Here is a 12,288-nt window from a genome sequence, read left to right as displayed (position 1 = left end):
TATTAATTAAGTTAAGTAATATAATGCTTATGTATATATGCCTAAATATATAAGGATAAGTGATATATATATATAAAGGTATATAATAAAAAAAGGAATAAAAAGCATCAAGAAGCTTCTCAGCTTCTTGATTTCAATCAAGTTGGATTTACAGAAGCAGTTCCTGCACCAACTCTCACTCTTCGTCTTTCTCCTCGTCTTCTCTCTATTTCTCCTTATTTTCTCGGTAAATACTCAGCCGATTGAAAAATAGAAAATACAGCTAGGTTTCATTCTCCGCCACTGACATTCCTACATGAAAGGATTTTTCATAGGAGCGTTGTAGGCACCATTCTTGAGGTAAGGTAAACCTACTCCTTCTCCTTAATTTCTCTTAAATATTCAGCCTAACTAACGATCTGAAACCACCACGTGGTTCTAAGAGCGTTTCTCTACAAGTCTAACGAAACGGATTTTTGAATTTAGTTTTCCAGGCACTAATCCAAGGGTAGGGTAAGATTTAAGAAATCAAACAAATTTGTAATTTTTAGTAATTTAATTATTTATTTGGAATTTATGGACCTAGGAAATGTTAAAATAGTTTTTTTTTTTTGGTTGATTTAATTGAACTAAGGTTATTGAATTCAGGGTTCGAGTGAGCGCTGCGGGTATAATTTTGGGATCCCTGCAGACGTAGTTTAGGAAATCAAGTAAAGGGGAATAGATTAAGCCAGTAATTTTATGAATTTACTGGTTAAAATGGAAAAATAATATGTGTAAGTATATGTTTATTATGTGAATTTTAGAAAAGTGAACCATTTGAACTGTGATTTTGAGCCTAGAGTTGTACTATTAGTTATTATTTGTGAAAATGGAATGATGAAAGTAATGGATTTTCTGGATAATTATGGAGATAATTAGATGTGTATTTTCAGTAATGTGAATGATTAATGTGGGTTGACGTATTTTTAGTAAATGTATAAATATGTATATTATTCTAAATCGTGTGACATGAGTAAAAAGAATAAATTGCGATGAGTTATGATATATATATATATATATATATATATATATATATTTATATATATATTTATGAGATACTGGAAATATTGAAATGCGTTGAGAATATTTATTGTGTGTGATAGTTAAATCAGAGTTGAATGTGAATGTTAAATTGTAAGTTATGGTTTGAGAACTCCGGTGGATTGTGGTTTCGTGTTATGCACAGTACTGTTGTGCATGATTTTTGAAGAGCTAGTACACCCACACATCTCGTGGAGAGTGTGGAGATGGGATGGTCGATTGTGTTGTGTAAGGTAGAGTTCCCTCTTGAGTCTGGACCAGTGTGGGAAAGCCAATCTGACTTATAGACTAAAAAGGTTGTTTTTTTTATTTAACTCTGGTGGGCTGACCAGGGTTAAATCTAACCTTCGGACCGCACAACCCATAATGGGAGGAAGCATGATAGTGTGTTATTCATCTGGTTATGAGTTTTAAATGCATACTTGTTAATTTAATCTATGAATAAAATGAGAACAAAATATATGAATGCGGATGGGAATACAAAGAAGGTGAAATGTGAATGTGAAATGTAGAAGTAAGATTTATGTGATGTGAAATATTAAGAAGTGTAAAAACTGAAAACTTGAAAAGATGAATAATACAGAGATAATAGACACAGAGTAAAGTAATAAATGTATTATATATTGTAGTATTATATGTATTAGGGGCAAAGTATACTCTTCGTCCGAGGGCTTACTGAGAAAGGTGAGTGCCCTGATTAATATCAGATGTAGCCATATTGGACTGCATAATGTATTAGGGCAGAGGGAAGCTACTTGTATGGGCAAGTAATATTTCCTATTCTCAAGAACTTCTGCCTGTAAACATTTGCGTGAATGTGTGTGAATACAAGATAAACTATCCACCTAAGGGCTTACTAAGTAAGTTAAGTACCCTGATATGCTTCAGTTGTGGTCATAGGTTGCATAAGGTATCAGAGGAGAGAGGTGCTACTTGAATGGGCGGGTAATCATCTCAATCCTTGGGAAACTCAGTGTTAATAAAATACGCTACATGTGTGTGAGTAGGGACAGAGAATGATTTTATAATTGTAGATTAATTTGTAAATGATGATTATATTTTGTACACAAACCTCATGATAGCCACACACTGGTATTAATCTATTCCGTCTTACTGAGATGTGTCTCACCCATTATACAATTCATCTTTTTCAGAACCTCCGCATGATCGAGGTTAAAGAGCTTGATTATTGCAGGGTATCAGATGCTTTAGTGTGATGACACTGACCATATGTTTGGTGTCGTATGTACTGGAACTGGATTGTGAAAATACTAGAACTGTATCGCATTATATTTTATGTCGAAATAACACTTTTATGTCACACATTGATATAACTTGTTATCTTCCTTACTGAGAGGTGTCTCACCCCAAATATACAAATGTTTTTCAGGTCCTTCGGGTAGCTAAAACTAGCATCCTAGCGTTCGGGAGCATGGGTGTCGGTTAGCTACGTAGAGTACTTGAGTAAGTACTGATTTTTGTAACCGGGTTCTCTTTGTTGGGTTTTGTAGACACCCGGTGTATGTATTGTATTTTGGAGCATAGACTCTAGTCATGTATAGACTCTAGTATGGTACGTTGTATGTATTAAAAAGAACATTTTCACTACATATTTGATGTGTATGTGATTGTGTATAGGGTTACGTGTACCCCACAGGGTTGGACCCTCATTCAGTGTAGTATCATGTATGTTTTAATTGATACAGAGACATGTTAGGTTACTAAATTCGCACCTGGTGCCCATCTGCGGGTGCTGGGCATGACATCATCTCTACCCTGAGTTTGTAGCTCCACTTGCATCACATGCCCATTCATACTGTGATTATATTGACCCGAGATAGAATTCCCCACATTTCTGTTGTGAGTATCTAACTCCACCTAAATTACATGTTTGCTTCTGCCGTAGTTTTTTGACATTTGTTTCTCTTCCTTTACCTGAGTACACTGTCCCATAATTTTATCATCAAAATTCATGTCCTCGATCACCCCTTTGTTTGCCACGGGATTACCCAGCTTGCACCGAAATTTCTTATACCCTAAAAAGATGTACTGTCTAAATATAACACCAAGCTTAGATCCTCTATCACTAGAGTAGTGCACCAGTAGACATCCACTCACAACTGAATATTCCACCTCAAAAGCTACCCACAATTCACTTGCAACTCTCCCATCTAGTGATATCTTAAGCAATCGATCACATGAGAAACACATCATACTCACTGACTTCACCAAGAAGTACCCTACAAATAACTTCTTGAGTGAAACCAGCATACTCAACCCCAATGTCTGACCTAAGAATCTCTCTTCCGGTCTAGTTCTCCACCTTAACCACAAGTCAAACCTAGTAAACACATCAGGCTTATGCCACATGAAATAAATCACGACCTTTTGTGCTAGACCCACGAAAATGATATGTCTGCCCCGTGATGGTATCCTCACCGATCTCCAAACATTTGAATACATGTAGTCACTCATATGTCTTAACCGCATATGCTATAGAATATCTTACTCATATTCTACAGTTGCAGCTCTACCTACAACAGTAACATCCTATAGTGCATAGATATTTCCCACTACCTTTTCTCCTTTCATCACTATTGAGTCACCTTCACATATTTTCATTTCTCCACTTTTAGACTTGTAACTATACTCATTATAATCTAAAATGTCTAATTAAATAAAATTCTTCCTTAGACCCGGTACATGTCTTACATCACATATGGTTCTCACAACACCATCATACATTTTGATTTTGACATTTCCAATACCTAATATTTTGCATACAACCAGTATTAACTGACCTGTAGGTGTCGAACCATTTTCTAGGATAAGAGCATCTGGTATCAATGATCCAAGAATCATTCATGAGGCACTTCGAACCCGATGAAACAGATAGAGCATATCCTTATCACTGCATTCTGAATCTTTCTACAATACACTTGCAAATTTTGACGAACCCAACCTTAGACATATATCGGCTTTTCAATTTTCGCCAAACTGATGCCGGAGAATCCTCATCCATGACGTGATACAACATGTCATTAGCAAAACAAAGTCGGATAGTTGATACAACTATTGCCCCCAATTCATTCCAAGTAGCTTCATCCATGATATTCGGTTGAATTTTGTATAAGACCTTCACCATGCCTTGATGCACCAAAAGATCCTTCACCTTTCTCTGTCACAAACCGAAATTCTAGGTTCCAACAAACTTGACAACATCAAATCTCGCAGATGAAGATGTAGAAGCCATTACAACAAAGCACTGATATCAATTGTTGTGTAAAACCCCCCAAACATGCACATCGGAATACATAATTGTGTAAAAGAATCAAACAAAGACAATGCAGCAATCTAACGGTGAATACAGAATAATTCCACAACCACAACAATATAAAGAAAGCAATAAGAAAATTAATGACACAAGGAATTACGTGGTTTTGTAATGCCTACATCCACGGGAGCAAACGTCAAGGATTCACAATATTTTTGTCCAAGTTACATGAACAATACATGAATCCTCTCAAGAACACTATCAACCACACTTGGCACCCTCTTAGCATACAAAAGGCCCAAAAAACACACTATATACAGCGTATTCTATATATATATATATAAGCCTCCTCAGAAGTTTTCCCCCGAAACCCAACCAAAATAACGTCCAAATTATTCAAAATTCAAAATCGGCGCAGGCTATTTCTAGCCAAACCGTCAACAGTTTCAGGAAAACCATCGACGGTTTCAAACAAAATGGAGATCCTGCCCCTACTGCACTGCTGCACTTTGATTTCCTTCATGCTTTCCCTTAGAATGTGGGACACAATTCACAACATTTTTTCTAATGAGATTCTTCCTTTAATTTTTTTTGCCTTTCATCTTGAAATCAAATAATTCCGAAACACAATTTATGTAGCCTTATTCACCATAATGCATATATATATATATATATATATATATATATATATATATAAATATTAAACTACTTCTAAAAGTATAAAACCAAAAATATGTTAGTTCCCAATGTGACAAAATTTGTAATACCAATTTTACCCTCCATATATTTTATGTAAAATAGAAATTTCAAATGTGTCCCAAAACTCAAATTTCAAATGGTTACTAGGGGCGTTTGATTGATCTAAGGCAATATAAATCAACTAAATACAACAAAATTTTATAATCTATTAATGCCTTTTATATATTTTTTAAGTTGATAATAGGTATGTATCATCAAAAGATATCTAAAAAAACCATTTTGTTAGATTTATTGTTCATGCAAATGCCTATGAATAAATTTATTATTGATTTTTTTTTCTTTTTTACATGCTCCTACATGTGTGCACGTGCACATACACACAAAGGTTGAATGTGTATACATGTGTGGTTTTGATGTAATCAACCACTGTAAGTAGCATGTTGAAATTTTGATTAGGAGTATATATAGAAGGCTCTTTGTGCCGGATATATCTTGGGCAAATTGTACAAATACAAAAAAAAAAAAAAAAATCTAATCTACTATTTTTTTCAAAAATATTTAGTAATGTATCATTAAAAGATGCCTAAAAAGACGTTGTATTAGATTTATTTTTAGTGCATATGACTATTAATAAATTTATTTTTGATGATTTTATATTATTTAAAAAAATTGCATTAATTTAATTTCATTTGACATTGTGTGAAACTATTCAAACATTTTTGTTATGTAAATGTTAGCATTGATAATTTTCTTTCTCATTTTTTTGTAAATGATGTGCATAGAACTTTAAAGTTAAAATGTAAACCTCGATAACTATATTGTATTTTTTGTAATTATAATAAAAATCTAAAGTTTATTTTATCATGAAAAAAATATGTTTTGCTGACTAAAGAGGAACTTAAATATTTTACTTTTTTTTTTAATTTACCCATTTAATGTGATAAATGTTAGATTGATATTTAACATTTGAAATTAAATATTTTCACACAGAGAAAATTATTTTTCACGTGCAAGGCAAGTATGCTTTCACTATTTTGAAAAGTGAAAAGTGTCTAAACTTAACATAGAACAAAGCAACAATACCCCCCCCCCCCCCCCAAAAAAATCAATCTTAAGTATTTGCATTAATACCTCTTGCAATTATTTGAATTGCTGACAATTACATAATCATAACAAAATACGTTGATTCGTAGGTTTAATGCCGTACTAGGGGATCCAAAAGGCTTATTGGTAGCTAGAATTCCTATGTAATAAAAAAAAAAAAAAAAGTGTACTTTCAAAACATTGTATTGGATGATGGCAAGATATTTCATATCATTGAAAAATATATTACTTAGTTTCCTACCTCTAAAACTTTCCAATTATGGCTTTTCACAAGTGAAAATATGTTCACGATATTTGAAGTTCATCAATACACTATTTTGTTGAAAAGACTTGTGGCACAATTGTGACTCATGGTGGAGATGACATTATGATGTAGACAAGCAATATTTTATCCATTAGGGAAAAAAAATTCTTACCACTGGATGCTAAAATTAGGATATTATATTTCATATTTGTACTATATGACATAGATCTTGATAAACTTTTAAAACTGGAACATTATCAATGGAATGTCGAACATACCTGCCAATAAATATATTGCACTCTAATTAAACCGACACATCCATGTTTTTTTATTAACATCTACCAATATTAAAAGATTCACCCAATATTAAAAGATTCAGTTGTATGTAGAGAATGTATAGTACATTAAGTTGTTTAAAGAGGTGATTTCTTCTTAAAAACATGAATATGTAACAACAGTCTTTTATCCACATCCCAAACTTAAGCATATATAAAACTCGATCTTTTTTAAGTAATAAAGATAATATATAAGTTTAAAACATATTTTTATTAAGAACTATAGTTCGAACAATAACTTCGCTGGTTGGAAATTAAAGGTGAAAATCATACTTGAAAATTGAAATGGGAGCTGAACAAAGATGTTGTAGTATGTGACTCATATTGAATGAAATACATGTATAGAGAAAGCATGTTAAGGAAAAATAAGGAAGTTGGTATGTAAAAATACTGTCAATGGTTTGATGGTCATATTGACGATTACATCAACGATTTCAAACAAAAGTCAAGTCAGGGACAGAAAGCAGTTGGTGGTTTTGTTCGGCGCTATTTTTTGAAATTTGAATTGGGAAGATCAATAGACTGGGAATACATAGGCAAATCCTCCAATACAGGGGTATTTATATCCATACTTAACTATAATTAAAAATAAAACAAAGTGATTGACATGAATTGCGCTAATTAAAGTATGATTATCTCCCTTTAATTTTTTTTTTATTTTAAAATACGATCTTTTTTTAGATTTATGAGGTCACTGCCCACGTCTACGGTATGGCTGGGCATGGGCAACCCCTTCTTTGTTTTCTTTTTCTTTTTCTTAAAAAAAATTGAAACAAAAAAAAAAAAAAAAAAGGGGCAAATAATAATTAAATTAACCATTTATTATTATTTTTTTATTGCATTAAATGCAACGCCGCGCACCCTTTCAAAATGCAGACAAAATCGAACCGCGTGGTTCTGTCGGGTGCGCTTAAACCGTCCGGAAGAGCAGTGACCCGGTGACGGCTTTACTTTGACTGGACCAATTGCACGAGGCCACGAGGGCGTAGGTTCAACCGTTCTGCGCAGCGTCATTGGGCAGTGAGAATCCATTCTGGGACGGCTGCGTCGCGCAGTACAAATATCTCAGCTAACACGGGCAGCGTGAGGTAGAAGCCTCCCGTGCGTACTGGTCATTCAACCAAAGAGCCAAAGTGTATCCCGACCGCGCCGCTGCCTATTTGGCTCAGCCATCCCCCAAGCGGCCAAGCCAAGCTTGGCTTGGAATATGAATTTCCCATTGAATTATATTTTACAATTTATTATTTTCTGAAAAATATTGGTGAGGTAAGAACATGCTGAAAAGTTATAAATTTTATTTATTTTTTGAAATAAAAATAAATTATTAAATTATTTATGTGTTCATGATTCGTAAATACTGTAAAAATTATTAAAATAAATTATTTTTTGAAATAAAAATAAATGACTAAATCTTTTTTTTTAATTGTGATTAAAAATTATGTATAAAATAAATAATTTAATTTTCAAAAATTAAAGTCGTGTTTGAGGAAATAAATTTCAAATCTTGAATTTGAATATGCATAAATTTGGATGAAAGTCATTATAATTTTGTATTATATTTATCTAAATTTATTCAAATCTAAATCCAAAATCTAAAATTCAATCTTTCAAACGTATACTAAGTATTTTTCTAGTTTAACACTTTAACCGACATTTATAGAGGAGTATTCTATAAAAATAAAAATGAACACCAAAGCACAGACCAGTATACACTTAAATTATATATACGCTTTCATTTTTATATAGCTTGTTATTTATCTATTTTTATTTAATATATTTATATAACTAAATTAAATTAAACTTCTACGACCCTAACATTGACCCAATATCCCGCACGATGTGAATTTTAATGTAATTTGAAAATGAAAATATGTAATTGAAATTTAAATTTTTTTGGAATAAACCTCCAATGCACTAGAATAAAGATGTAAAAAAAAAAAAAGAGTACATTTATAATGTTTTCTTAGTTATAGTAATTAGGGGTGTGCAAACGGTCGGTTCGATCAAATTCGGTTAATTAAACAAATTTTTTCAGTTAACACTAATCCCTAACCAAACCGATCGAATTAGTTGTTGTAACCGAACCGTACCTGACTGAACAAAATTTTTGGATAATTAGATTAACCGAATTTGATCGAATAAATTTAAAATTAATTATAAAAATAAAATATGATTGTAAAATTTTGTTTTTAATTTACTAATTCCCGCTTAATTAATAAAAAGGTTTATTGATAAAAGGGATATTTTAATATTAAACATTTAAGATTTGAAATATATCATATATTGATATTACTAATTTATATTTAATTATTAATTAATTAGTAATTCGAGTAATTCGGTTAGCCGAATTAAAAATTCCTCACATCCGAATCGAAAATCAAATACTAGAAATTATCCAAATCTCAAACTAAACCGAACCTATATATTAACCGAATCGAACTGACCATACTCCATTAGTTAATTCGACTGAACGTGAATTATGCTCACTCATAATAATAATTACATTTTGTCTTTGTTATTAATTATTCATCACATCATTAATTAAGTGGTTCCCTCATCCTCTTGACACTTTGAAATTCAAATAAAAAGAAGAGTTTAGAAACTTTCCAAACGTGGCCAAGCATTCCCTTCCTTTGTAAATATCTTTGACTTTTCCTCCTCGCTCTCTTCCACGCATTGACTCGTGTTTCAACTTACGCCATCTACCAACACTACAATGCTAGCATCTATGAGTAGTTGTTAGATTTGAATTTAATTTAATTTAATTTAAATAAATTATAATTTTATATTATATTTTATTCAAATTTATACAAATTTGATAGTTAATTTGAATTTTAAAATTTACGGTGCTATAAAAATTTTATGGATTATTGGTGTCATATTCAAAATTTAATTTATTTTTTTAAGTCAATTTGATGAATTATTTGCCGCTAATGAGCGCGTAAGTTCTAAATTATTATTTGTCAAAATTACAAATATGACAGTTTATAGGTTTTTTTTAGTTCATTAAAAAGTTTATTATACTTTATAATTATGAAAGGATTATCTAATTTATCATTGCAAATTTGGTTTCTCCTACTTTCATAGATTTGAATATCAAACGAATGATCAACTTCGAGTATTCCTCGTCTTTAATTTAATCTCTCTCTCTCTCTCTCTCTCTCTCTCTCTCTCTAAATATATATATATATATATATATATATATATTCATTCTAGAAGAATACTTAAATACTTAGTAAACAAAATTTGATGTTTTCATATTATGAGTGTTGTTTTGTTTTTATGTACTAATAAAAATTCAAATAATTTGATAATAAAGTCACTCCAATGAAGCTTTAGTAATAATTATAGAAATACTTATATGATGAGAAAGTTATTATTTGCTTAACTGTAATTTCGTTGAGTAAGCGACGTCTGTGATATTTAAATATTTTAGTTATTGTTGGCATGATTATCTATGATGCATAAATGACTTTGTTTTTGAAATGTATGAAAAGAAATTTTTACTTATTTGTCAAGTCAAGTCATAATACATCATAATTAATTAGTACAATTCATGAAAGGGGTATCATAAGGGCGTCATTGTTTTAATATTGTTTCCAAGTATAATCGTGCTCTTCACGCGGACTTACTATTTTTTTATAAATTTGTATTAGGCTTGAGAATTTCATTAAAATCGGTAATTAATTAAGGGACACAACCACATCCAATAAATGAATAGAACTCTATGGTAGATTCATTTGAGAAGTCTACATATTCAAAATTGGAATTAGCCTCATGTGCATATTGTTACGACGTCCCGAACGGCTGAATGAGGCAAAATAAAAATGTGGTTTTTAATTTTAAGGAAAAATAAGAATGAAATCACTACTTAACCTTTTAGTCTGATTAGAACACTTGATTATTACCCAATTAAGAGTAGAATCGATTTGCATAGCCATAGCAAGGATCGGGAGTTCGGTTACGTGAGAGGAAGGTATTAACACCCCTTATACGTCTGTTCTTACGAATGATACCTAATTAATTAAAAATTATCTCATAAATTAAATTCAATAAGCTTTTAAAATTACTCCCTTTGTGAATTTACAAAATGCACATGCAAACAAATAAATCACCCAAATATTTACATAATATACATATTCACTCAGAACTAAGGTACGTGAAACCTGAAAGCTCATACCCATTTTTGAAGTCACAGGAATAAAATCGAGAAAATATTTAATAAATATAATAATAAAATTATTATTAAGTTAATACAAATATATAATACTAAAAATAACACAACATATGATATAAACCAAAATCATAATAATGATAATAGTGACGATAAATATTAATACCCTAATAAATAATGCTATAGACACTAAAATGCTAAAAAAATATTAACAATAATAAAATACATGATTCTATATATGTATTGAAAAATATTATAATAAATAATACAAAATTAACATGCTAAACATACATAATACTAAACATTTAAAAATAAATAATATTAGATATATTAGTGTGTTAAAAATAAATACTACAAAATATATTAAAATACTAAATATATTAATATATTAAAAATGGTTGATACTAAAATATTAGGATACTAGAAATAAATAATGCTAGATATGTTACTATACTAAGAATGGTTAATACTAAATATATTAAGATACTAAATATATTAACATGCTAAAAAATAGTTAATACTAAATATATTAATATACTAAAAAAATATTAAGATACTAGAAATAGATAATGCTAGATAAATAAATATACGAAGAATGGTTAATACTAGATATATAAAAATAATTAATACTAAATATGTGACTAAAATATTAATATACTAATATGTAATATACATATAACTAAAAATATTAATTTTCTAAATATATAATATCAATAACATACTAAGTTATGAAATATGCAATACTATACCATGATAAATAGGGGAGCAACATTAAATAATACAATAATGATTAAAAACACCATAAATAATATGCAAGCAAATAAAATAATATTACATATTGCATGTTACAACATCAATAAAGACATTATGAATAAATATACAAGCCAACTAAATATGTTACACAAGAACAACAACAACAACAAAACCAAGCCTTAGTCCCATTAAGTGGGATCGGTTATAATTTATGTGATCATGGACCATTTCTTTTGATAGATTCAAAGATATTAAATTTTTACTCACTACCTCCTCCCAAGTTATTTTAAATCTACCCCTACCCCTTCTACTGTCCCCCACAACAACTAAGTCACTCTTCCTCACAGGTGCACTATAAAGTCCACATTGCAAGTGTCCATACCATCTGAGTCGTCCCTCCCTTATCTTATCTTCTATAGGAGCACTGCAAAAAATCAGGGTATTAGTGAAGGATCAAATACTATTAGTGACAAATTTATAAGTATTAGTGACAATTTTAAAATAGTTGTTATATCTATTGTTACTACTAACTATTAGTGACGGATTATAACAGTCACTAAAACCTTAATACCGTCACTATAAATTCTACATCGGCTCAACTCAAATTCATCACTAATAGTACCGTATTAGTGAAGAATTCAAA

This window comes from Malania oleifera, chromosome 11 (genome assembly GCF_029873635.1).
Source record: "Malania oleifera isolate guangnan ecotype guangnan chromosome 11, ASM2987363v1, whole genome shotgun sequence".
Taxonomy (NCBI): domain Eukaryota; kingdom Viridiplantae; phylum Streptophyta; class Magnoliopsida; order Santalales; family Ximeniaceae; genus Malania; species Malania oleifera.
Note: the sequence above shows the minus strand (reverse complement) of the source record.